At 34.9% G+C, this 12,786-nt stretch overlaps 1 protein-coding gene across 14 annotated transcripts in view; it reads right to left on the bottom strand.

The window, feature by feature from the left end:
* The window catches only part of HMBOX1 (homeobox containing 1), a 191,264-nt gene that overhangs the window by 161,563 nt on the left and 16,915 nt on the right, over nt 1-12,786 (bottom strand). The gene's annotated exons all lie outside the window — the stretch shown is intronic.

Here is a 12,786-nt window from a genome sequence, read left to right as displayed (position 1 = left end):
GGGGACTCTGCTTCCTTCGTATTATTATTTTTTTTCTTCTAAAACCTAAGCACAGTCTCTAGCATACTAGGTGCTCAATAAATGTCTGTTCACTAATTTGTGGAAATATCTGGTTATGGGGGCAAAATTGACAAATGAATATATGTTTATACAGAATAATTTAAATAAGATAAAGCTCATAACATAATCCTAATCACACAACATCTTAACAGTTATTACGTCTTTTCCATTACGTCAGCATAAAACAGTGATGGGGTAAATTTCAAGTGCCAAAATAACTTAGTCCCTTACAAGGACAAGGGATAACCATCTTCCCTCTCCAGAAAGGAAAGCCTAAGCTAAAATTTCAATGGAGTCAAAGTCACCTAACATCTAGAACAAAGTAGCTACCAATTGGGAGTTCCCCTTGTAGATCAGTGGGTTATGAACCCAACCAATATCCATGAGGATATGGGTTTGATCCCTAGCCTTGCTCAGTGGGTTAAGGATCCAGCATTGTAGTGAGTTGTGGTGTAGGTTGCTCATGAAGCTTGGAACCCACATTGCTATGGCTGTGGCATAGGCTGGCAGCAGCTCCAATTCAACTCCTAGCCTGGGAACTTCCATATACTTCAGGAGGGGCTTTAAAAAGGAAAAAAAAAAAAAAAAAAAAAAAAAGTAGCTATCATTCTTAATTTATAACATCATTATGTCATTTAAAGAGTATATAAGAGGGTTATGATACACAATATACTCTAAAATAATAAATTATTTCTGATTTTAAATAAATTATTTCATTTTGTTTAATTCATTTGTCTTAGAAAATTTCTGATGTGAACTATAAAAACAAGAGAAAGAAAAATGATTCTATAGAAGTAATTTCACAGATGTTACTAATTGCTTGTTGAAAACTTTTTTTCCCTTTCTTCCTTACTAACAAAACTCTGATGTTGTTCATGGTGGCAATGGGAGTCACCAAGCACTCTTAAAAGTAGAGGTGGCCATATATGTTCTGGCCTATGAGATGGAGAAAGAGTTTGTCAGGTCATATTGGAGAAAAAAGTCCAAACGAATGTAACGATGACAATTAACAGGAAATAGCTCATCTGCAGCTAAACAGATTTCTCAGGCCCTCTCCTAATTTTTTCAAATTAATAAACAAAATCACAAATTTTCTGACAAAATATAGGTATTAGTCAATATAGCGACTGATGACACTAACAGAACCCTAAGTAACAGGCACTAAATCTATGTGCTTTACACCAAGTAACCCATTTAATCTAACCCTATCAGGCAGGTGACAATAAAGATCACACAGCTTATAGGCAGCAGAGGGAGAATTCAAACTCAGGTAACTTAACTCCATAGTTATGTTGTTAATTATGTTCCAATATGCCAATACATGTATCTATGTATGTAGTAGCATGAATAAATACATATGAATATAAATAAATATGTGTTTATCATACCAGCTAATGTTGAATTTGAACATAAAAAGTTTTCATACTAATTAAAATGATAATATATTCAAACTTTAAGCAGGTATTGCCTAGGATTTTAATTTACAAGTAAATATGAAGGACTTATTAGTTTGATGTGACCAAGACTGTCTTATTCACAACTGTAAGCCCCATCACAGTGCTTTGTTCAGAGTAGGAAAGTAATATAGAGATTTGACAAATGACTTAAGAAACAATGTAAGTAAAAGGTTAACATACAGATTTGAAGCGGGAGCTGCTATTAAGCTTACCCAGCTAATGTTAAATCCTGGAAGAAATATTTTTAAAATGCTATATTTGTCACAATAAACATAATTGTTTATTCATAAGCCAATTTTGTATGCAATACATCCCTAAGCCTAGCTACTGAAAAAACACTTTGCTTGTTCTTTATAATATTAACATTTGAAAGATCTTTGTGACTAAGGCTTTCATTTTAAAATTAAGGTAACTGTAACTTTCACCTGAACAAAATTCATATTTAGAGTTACCTTTGAACTTTAAAAAAGATCAACAAACACTAAATTTTTTGAACAATGATCTTTGAGTTATTTATTTATGTTTTTAGGGCCACACCTGCAGCATATGGAGGTTCCCAGGCTAAGGGTCAAAACAGAGCTGTAGCCACCAGCCTAGGCCACAGACACAGCAATGCAGGATCCAAACCTTGGCTGTGAACTACACCACAGCTCACAACACCACCAGATCCCAGGGATTGAACCCGCGTCCTCATGGATGTTAGATTCATTTCCACTGAGCCACGACGGGAACTTCAATCTTTATGAGTATTTAAAAAAAATATTCAAAACAGGATTTATTTATTTATTTATTTGCTTTACCAGCTCTTCCTTACAGCATCTGCAACAAAATGTGGTATACAAAAATTCGATTTATTATCTTTCAAGGATATGTTTCCGCCAAAAGAAAGGTAAACACATATATTACTTTGACATTCAAAATTATAAACAGATCATTCAGACTGTATATTCTACATCCTTCTTTTACACATATCTGCTACCAGGATTAATTTTCATCATAAGAGGAAAGTTGGCTATGACAGGGACATTGAGCAACCAATATTCTGTCTTTGTTGGTACTTTGATCAAGAAAAATAGCTTTTTTGTTTTTTATTCCTTACTTTTTCAATTTAGAATTGACAGACTATAGCAATGCTTTAAAAGTTGCTACAATGTTGTCTTCAGAAGAAGCTCCTGCTGTTTAAAGCTGGATTGTGAGTCTTCACTGAGTTCAGGTGCTTAAATGACTTTGACAACATACCATAAACACCATCAGTAGACCTTTATTTAGTTATTTGTTCAACTCATTTCCCAGAAAATGACTATGTTTTTGAATGATCTCAATTCTACTACTTTTAGACACTTAGGCTAAGTGAAAGGTTGGAAGCATTTAAGCCTGGTGTTCTGGTGGTAAAATTATGTTTATACAGTTAACACACAAACATTTCACCAGTTACAGTTTTTGGATAATGAAGGAGCGGACATCACCAGAGATCCTACAGAGATTAAAAGAACAATGTAAAAATCTCTATGTCTGTAAATTCAGCAACTTAGAAGAAATGGAGCAACTCCTTGAAATCCATAAACTACGAAAGAAATAACCTGAAGAGCCCAACAGCTATTAAAGAAATTTAGTTCATAGTTTAAAAATGCCTCAACAAAGAAAACACTAGGCTTGGATGGTTTCAGTGACTGCAGGTGGCCAACCTGAAGAAATAGGAAAAGGCAGCATTAAGATAAAGCATACAAACTGTGTTGCCTGCTACAGAAGAAGCCACCAGTCACATGCAGCTACTGAGTTGGCAGCTTGAAATGAAGTTAGCTCCAATTGAGATGTGTTTTAAGTGCAAAATATGTAAGATTTTGAAGACTTAGCATGAAAAAGAATATAAATACTCAGTAATAATTTTTACACTAATTACATATTAAATTGGCAATATTTTGGACATACTGAGTTAAATGAGGATATTACTAAAATTGTCATGTTTCTTTTTGCTTTTTAAAATATAGTTACTAGAATATTTAATTTTACAAATGTCACAATATACTTCTACTGGACAGAGTTGCTCTACAAAATTAAGAATGGAAAAGTCCAACAACACAAAAAAAGCTTACTGATGATATCTTGAGGCCTCTGGATCATTTTTGCCTGAAGCTGCCCTAACTCTCTGATAAATAAATGAATAAATTTCTTTAATAGTTTAAGTTATCATCCACAGATTTTGTAATTTTGCAACTAAAAGTATCCCAACTCACACTCTAATCCAGCAGTTCTTCCACTGACAATTTTGAAGAAATAAAAATGGTTCCATACAAATTTTCTTTGTAGTTCTTTCGCTCTACTTGCATATGTTTATAGACAGTATACTCACTGGCTATTATAAAGCACTTCATTTCCGGAGTTCCCAGTGTGGCACAGGACAAATGAATCCAACTAGTACCTGCAAGGATGTAGGTTCGATCCTTGGCCTCACTCGGTGGGTCGGAGATCCAGTGTTGCTGTGAGCTGTGGTGTAGGTTGCAGATGCAGCTTGGATCCTGTGTTGCTATGGCTGTGGCATAGGCTGGCAGCTGTAGCTCTGATTCAACCCCAGTCTGGGAACTTCCAGATGCTGCGGGTGTGGCCCTAAAAAGCAAAAAAATTTAAAAAATAAAGCACTTCATTTCCATTACAGGTATTAGAAGCATAACATTCTTTTTTTTTTTTTTGTGAGGGGGAGCTGGGTGTCCTTTACTTTTTTTTTTTTTTTTTAATTTTTTCCCATTGTACAGCATGGGGACCACGTTACACATACATGTATACATAATTTTTCCTCCCATTGTTGTGTTGTGATGTAAGTATCTAGACATAGTTCTCAGAGCCATACAGCAGGATGTCATTGTAAACCCATTCCAAGAGCAGTAGTTTGCATCCGCATAACATTATTTTCAAATAAAATAGAATAATTTCTGGCCAAATAGGTAGGTTCTCACTGAAATAACAGAGAAAAAATAAATTCTCACAGAAATGAAAAATGCATATGAATTCATTAATTCAAACCCTTTTGAGCCCCTACTTAGACTAGGGATATCAAATAGGTTTCACTGCCACATCATCTGTCATGTCTGCCTTTAGGAGGATGGTAGGCTGAACCTGATACAGATGTCTGTCATGACAAAGCGGAAGAGGGAAGGCATGTGTTCAGATATTTGCAACCTCTGCAAGACAGTACCTCTTCACAGTTAAAAGTAGGAAAAGATGATTTTAATGGGAATTATTTAAACTTTTCATTAGTAAAACTCTGCCCCAAATTTAAATAAATAAATAAATGGAGTTCCCTTTGTGGCACAGCGGAAACGAATATGATTAAGAACCATGAGGTTGCAGGTTCAATCCCTGGCCTCGCTCAGTGGGTTAAGGATCCAGTGTTGCCGTGAGCTGTGGTATACGTTGCAGACACGGCTGGATCTGGCATTGCTGTGGCATAGGCGGGCAGCTGTAGCTCTGATCAGATCCCTATCCTGGGAACCTCCATGTGCTGTGGGTGTGGCTCTAAAAAGCAAAAAAAAAAAAAAAAACACCAAACTTCCCATTGATCATTCTTTAATAGATAGTAAGGTTATATATTTAATCTCACAATTATAACTTTATTAAGTTCCTAAATATAGATTTCACTTTAGAAGTTCCAATAATTTTCTAATATCCACTTTGATAATTTAGGTTGATGAATTCTAGGTTTTTTTTTTTTTGCTCTTTTTGCTATTTTGTGGGCCGCTCTCACGGCATATGGAGGTTCCCAGGCTAGGGGTCGAATCGGAGCTATAGCTGCCAGCCTATGCCAGAGCCACAGCAACGCAGGATCCGAGCCGCATCTGCGACCTACACCACAGCTCACGGCAACGCCAGATCGTTAACCCACTGAGCAAGGGCAGGGATCGAACCTGCAACCTCATGGTTCCTAGTCGGATTCGTTAACCACTGCGCCACGACAGGAACTCCCTAGGTATTTTTTAAAGAGATTAATCTAAACCTAGTACAATGAATTCACCTATCTCAAGTAGTTCTACTGATATACAAGAAGGCTTTCTCTCTTTGAACAGATTAAATAGTCGCATTCATTTACTATGTGTCAAACACTATTCTGGGTGCTGTAGAGGGGTGTGTGTGTTTGTGTGTGTGTGTGTGTGTGTGTGTGTGTGTGTACACCTCTAAGCACGGCTCTTGTTCTTATGTAGTTTACAGTCTACTGAGAAGAAAGACAAATAGTGACAATAAATTGCAATGAGTATTATTTTAGGGAAAGTACAGAGTATTCCAGAAGCGTGCAAAATAATGACCTCACCTAGTCTAGAGAACTTATTTAAATTGAAACATGAAGAATTAGTGGGCACTGCTAGGTTGAAGAATAGGGAAATAGGATGATGAGGTAGAAAGTGGGAGGGAAAAGCGTTCTACTTAAACAGCATGTGGAATAAGTAAGGGAAAACAGCTCCCCCAACACATATACCAGGAGATCTGGTTTGAAATAATGATTTAGTTATTTAGCATCACTCAGTAAGCAAACTCTAGGATCATATAAGTACATTCTGAAATAGGGCTGAAGAACAGACCTGGCCACTGATTTCCCATTTCATTAGGCCTGGTGATTCTTTAAAATAGGCAACAATTTTACCAAAAATTGAAAGACTCTCACTTCAAAATACATCAATAGGAGAAAAAAAAGAAAAAAAGCCAAAGATTAGGAGAAATCATCTGAAAATCATATATCTGATAAAAGCTGCATATCCAAAACATAAAAAGAACTCTTTCAGCTTAGTAAGACAAATACGTCAATTACAAGATGGGTGAAATACCTGAAAAGTTTTTCACAAAAGAAGATACAGGAATGAACAATAAGCACATGAAAAGATGTTCAGTGTTATTAGCAAATTAATACCACAGTGAGGTCATACTTTACTTCCATAAGAATGGCTATAATCAAAAAGAAAATAACAAGTGTTGACAATGATGTGAAGTAGCTGCAACCTTAATACACTGCTAATGAGATTATAACTTGGCAGTTTCTTAAAAAGTTAAAGAGAAATGAAAACATGTTCACAAAAAAACTGCATGCAAATATTCACATAAACAGTATTCATAATCCCCCCAATCTGGAAATAGCCCAAATATACTTCAAATGGTGAACAAATTTCTTTTATTTCCATATAATTAAATATTATTCGGTAATAAAAATGAACAAAATATTGATACATGCTACAACAGGCATCAACTTAAAAAATATTATGCTAAAGCAAAGAGACCACACACAAAACACTATATACTGTATGATTTCATCTACATAAAATGTCCAGAAAAGGCAAACCTATAGTCACAAAAAGTAGATTAGTACTTGGCTGGCGCTGGGAATGGGAATTAAGTATAAAAGAGAATGAAAGATCTCACTGAGGTGATGAAAGTGTTCTATAAATGTGTTCATCCATTTATCAACTGACAGATATTTACATTGTTTCTACTTTTGTTTGAATAATGAATGCTACTATGAACATTTGTGTACAAATTTTTGTTTGATCATCTGTTTTGTTTAAGTCGACAAGTTTACTAGAAGTCATTGTATACACTTAATACAGTGAGTTTTATGCTACATAAAGCATACCTCAATATATATATATCTCGTAAGTTCATGTTCTCTTTTCTGGTCTTCATGGGAGGCCCCTGTGAATAGGGTCACTTGAAGGTCAGGCCCCTGTGTGTAGTTTGCAGGAGCAATATTTCCTGTAAAAGAGAGCTTCCTAACCTAGGAGTAACTCCTAATACACAGAATTTGTATTCTCTTATATTTTACAACAGTCCTTCTCAAAATGTCCTTACAGACCAATGCCAATCTATGTGCACAGTCATTATCTGAGACTGGTCCATAACTAAGTATTTAAAGAAGTTCAGACTATGTTTAGAAACTTTATCAAAAATAATATATCTGATGAATGTGATAATAAAGCATTTGGACTTGTATGCTGTATTTCTCTGGTTAGTATTTTCCATTTCTAATCATTCATTTTTACCATATTTTAAAAACAGTTAGCCAATGATTAAAAATAAAATGTTTAGACTTTTCCAATGTATATGCTTTTCCATTGTTCTACATACAATTAGGCCATCATACCTACCAGTATAAGTCAAACTCAACATGCTTTCAAATGCTTTTTGTTTCAGCATGCTTTCAATGTTCCAACAACTCTGGCAGTATATTTATTAATACCAGGTTTTAAGGCCTTTAGCATAATTCACATTTATTTATTTATTTTCTTTTTGCCTTTTCTAGGGCCGCTTCCCGTGGCATATGGAGGTTCCAGGCTAGGGGTCTAATCGGAACTGTAGCCACCAGCCTACGACAGAGCCATAGCAAGGAGGGATCTGAGCCGTGTCTGTGACCTACACCACAGCTCACGGCAACGCCAGATCCTTAACCCACTGAGCAAAGCCAGGGATCGAACCCACAACCTCATGGTTCCTAGTCAGTTCATTAACCACTGCGCCACAATGGGAACTCCCATAATTCACATTTTAATGGATATTCAGGTATTTTTCTGTTTTTATCAATAGATTTTGAAGTTTACAATTAAAAGACAAAAATGGAAACTATGTGTATACTTAATAAATGTCAATTTTTTTCCCTTTCCCTCAACTAAAAAAGGTTTCAATTAAAAAAATAAATAAATAAACCTAGTCTTTGAACTTGGATCAATTACAATCCTAGGAAAGGTTCTATAAATCAAAACAAGGCAAGCTGATTATGTCTTCATTTTAAAAGTACAAACTAAACCAAAAATATGTTCCTATGCTCAAATTAATATAAAAAAGATTTTTTTAACAGCGTACGGAAGTGATTTTTTTTTGGGCAACATATGGAAGTTCCCAGGCCAGGGGTCAAATCGGAGCTGCAGCTATGGCCTACGCCACAAGCATGGAAACACGAGAGCCAAGTTGCATCTGCAACCTATGCTGTAGCTTGTGGCAACGCTGGATTCTTAACCCACTGAGTACTGCCAGGGGTTGAACCCATATCCTCACAGAGACAACACTGGGTCCTTAACCCACTGAGCCACAAGGGGAACTCCAAAAAATGATATTTAAATAAATATAAACTGATAACTACACATTATACATCATGATGCCCTAAATGTGTACCAATAAATCAAATCCAGGCAATATAATGACTAAGCATATGTTATTAATGGAGAGATCTCTAGGAGAGCTTCATAATGCAAAGGGTCAGCAAATGGTTGGAAGACTGAAGACAAAAGTAGAAGAGTAGCTACCTAAGAACCCAAAGAGATGTTGAGCAGCCTGCAGAGACATACAACAAATCAATAATTGAACAAATAATTTTTATACTATCTGGATCACACTGTTTAGATAATGTACACTATACACTGAAGTAATAATGAAAACAAAAGATAAATACATTGAATTACTGTTAAAAATCTAGACTCGTCTATAGAAAGGAAGTTACTCAAATCCCCTAAGTGTCCATCACAAATTTATAATGTTAAAAAAAAAAAAAAAAAAAAAAAGAGCTCCCATCATGACTCAGCAGAAAAGAATCTCACTAGCATCCATGAGGACACAGGTTCAATCCCTGACCTTGCTCAGTGGGTTAAGGATCTGGTATTGCTGTGAGCTCTGCTGTAGGTCACAGATACAGCTCAGATCCCACGCTGGAGTGGCTGTGGTGTAGGCTGGCGGCTGTAGCTCTGATTCAACCCCAACCTGGGAAACTACATATGTTGCAGGTGTGGCCCTAAAAAGCAAAACAAACAAAAACAAAATAAAAACAAATTTATAGAATTTGAGCAAAGTAAACTAGAAAGTTTCAGTTGTCTTTAGTAACAGAACAATGGAGAGAGTGTGAAACAAGGAGATAAGTTGTATCTTTGACTTCAAACCAGAACATCTTCCTTCTTTCATTTTGTTATTGAATATAAGTGATAAACCAGATTACTCCTGGTCCCTTCCTTTCAAGAATTCTACATTATAGCTAACAATGCAAAACATCTTCACTACACAGATGGAATAAACTGCCCTGAAATATTTGCTATGCTTCTTCTAAATGGAACCCTATGTATGTGGTTCACTTAGAAAATAATCTTTCATTTAAAAGAAAATAATTTCCCCCCAAATCCCTTTTAATTGTTTTCGAAATAATTCTGATAGTTTAAAACACATCTGACTTAAAATTTAGTATCTTGATCAGTTTGGAATTATTAGTTTGATAATCCATTCAAAACAATCATTTTCAAAAAGTTTTTCATAAGAATCTCATTATTCTTGAAAAGAGAGAGGAAATGGATATGCAAAGTTTAAAAATGTTTAGATATTGAGTATTTTTAAAGTACTCAATATCCATAATATATTTTATAAATGTCATATAAGACAATTACATAAATATACAAATAATTTTTATATAGTGAATTTTGATTTTATTATATGAGCTTGATGGTAAAGAATGATAATTTCAAAAACCTAGTTAACTAAGAGTTAACCCAGTTAAGTAATCTTTATTCTTCTCTTACTAAGTTTTCCTCAATAAAGAAATCCCGATCATTAGCAGAAAGTGCAGGAAAGAAGAACTAATGTTTTCTCCCAACAACTACAGAATTAGTAATTAACAACTTTAACAATCCTATGCTAATTCATTTTAATCCTCTAGCTCTGAGAAGATTAACCATCTATTCAGGCTCTATTTCCCACTGGGTTTTGGTTACTAGATAATTCATTAGGGTATCTAAAATGCCAGTTTCTGGATTTCTCTGATTAATATCTGATTAAATTCTAAATAACACCATTTATTGTGCAAATGAGTCAGCTTGCACAAGTTCATGTAGCCAAATTTTGCATGTTATCTGAAAATTAATATAATCAAAGCTGAAAAAAATGCTAGTAATGCAAAGATTAGAAATGTGTTAGAATCACACCTTAAATAGTAAAAAATGAGACATTGAGTTTAAGTATCTTAAAGAAGTATAAGAAATGTTTTGATAAAAGACAAGAGACTGGCTGATAGGGTTTAATATGTAAAGATCCAGATGAAGGTAATCTAGAAATACAGAAGACCAGTTAATCTGCTTAAAATAGAGATCTTTTAAATAGGATAACACCAGCTGGTCTTTGAAGCACATGCACAAAAATATGATTAAATATATTTCATGAGAGGGACTGGAACCCAGCAAAATAATTTAATAATTTCTAAATAGAATAGGCTTCCTGATTATCCCAATTACCCAAAGATCACTAAAATCCTATTACTAAAGCATATAAATCAAGAATGAAGAGTATTATTCTTTTGAAGGCTACCACTGGCATCTCCTCTTTCCTTTCTCCTCCATCATGTCCTCACAAATCCAACCAATTTGGGACAAGACAAAACCTAATTGTAATATAACACTATACTGTGCTTGTAGGTTTTTTGTTTGTCTATTTTTGCTTTGCGTGTGTGTGTAGCTTTTGTTTGGGGGGCTTGTGGGGACTTAAGAATTAGTTTTCAGTTAACTTACTTTAAGACCAATTCTTTTTAATAAAAAATTATTAAAAACGGAGTTCCTGTCGTGGCACAGTGGTTAACAAATCCAACTAAGAACCATGAGGTTTCAGGTTCAATCCCTGGTCTTACTCAGTTGGTTAAGGATCTGGCGTTGCCATGAGCTGTGGTGTAGGTTGCAGTCTCAGCTCGGATCCCGAGTTGCTGTGGCTGTGTTGTAGACTGGTGGCTACAGTTCCGATTAGACCCCTAGCCTGGGAACCTCCATATGCCGCAGGAGTGGCCCTAGGAAAGACAAAAAGACAAAGAAAAAGAAAAAGAAAAAGAAACTGAATTATTGAAAAGAAACTGAAGAATTTAACTCTTAGCCAGCCTACACTTAACCAACCTTCACAATCAATGCCTTCCAGATCCCCCTTCTAAAACAAAGTGACATGTAATACTAAAGGCTAACATCTCATATATTCCACTTGTGCCCACCAAGAGTAGACTAATTTGTTCCTTCACTGTTCATATCAGTTGTTAAATTAAATTGTGGAATTTAATTATGAGCATAAAGAACAAAATGAGTATAAAGAATTGTTTCTATAAAAACTGAGTTGAAAAAATTGAATATTTTGGTATAATAGATAATTTATTCTAAAAATGCTACTGAATTGGTTGTGGGTGAGACTACTGTAAAATATTAACATTTGACAGATTATAAGTGTCTTTAACATCTCTCTCCATTTTAAAGAAATCAAAACTTGAAATCATAAATACATTATGCTAAAAATCTGATGCAGGTGCCAGTCTGTGGATTCGTATACCAAGAAAAGGCCTTGTGGCCCTAGATAAATGTTTCCTGACCCCAGCACTATGGACATTTTGGACTAGAGAATCCGTTGGAGATGGGTGCAGGGGTGGAAAACAATACTACTCTGTGAATTAAGAGATGCTTAGCAGCATCCCCGGCTTCTCTACCACCCACTCAATGGCAACAGCAGCACCCCACAATAGTTTCAGCAATCGAAATGTCTCCAAACATTGCTAAATATCCCCAGGGGGTAAAATCATCCCATTGAGAACTATTGTCTTGTATCAAACAAGTAAAATATATGACATGTATATTTATATTTTTTCATTAAAGTAAAATGTTTAAGTAATTGACTTTTAAAGGTTTTTTGCTATAGCCAATTTTTCTAATTAACTGATCAACTACTAGTTCAGATTAATGGCTTCTCTATATATAACAGGAAGAAAGGAAAAAAACAATCCTTGAATTGGTAAGGTGCCAAATAAGACAGCTTTACTTTATATATGATGATATTCCCATTTTTTCCACATCTTTTCTGAGATCCAGACAGAAGCACAGAATTACTGAATAAGTCAGAGCAGGGAGAGAAGGAGGCAGCAGCAGCAAAGGAGAAAAAAAGAAATTTAAGAAACAATTTCCAGATGTTTAGAAGTGTGGCATAAGGAGAAAGCTTTTTATTTCCTGACTATGTAGTCTTATTCACTGCAACATTGTCTGAAGGCCTATTCATATCAGTCAAGAAAGGTTCCTATGCATAAACTCCAGAAAGCTTAAATGTCTACTAGGTGAATGGTTATAGCAAATTATGATTCAGTAATTTATGATGTTCAAAAATATGGGAGTCTTTATGTAGTCATATGTTGTTAAATAAAAATAAGATGGAGTATGATACAATTATGTAAGTAGTTGGAAATATGATTTATACATACAAAGAAAATGATTACAGTAAACCAAATTGATGGCATTTATCCCTGATGTGT

Source organism: Sus scrofa, chromosome 14, assembly GCF_054392235.1.
Source record: "Sus scrofa isolate SSC_HxYL_T2T_F1_AM1 chromosome 14, Sscrofa_HxYL_maternal_Yorkshire_Landrace_v2.0, whole genome shotgun sequence".
Lineage (NCBI taxonomy): Eukaryota > Metazoa > Chordata > Mammalia > Artiodactyla > Suidae > Sus > Sus scrofa.
Note: the sequence above shows the minus strand (reverse complement) of the source record. Positions and strands in the feature narration are given on the sequence as shown.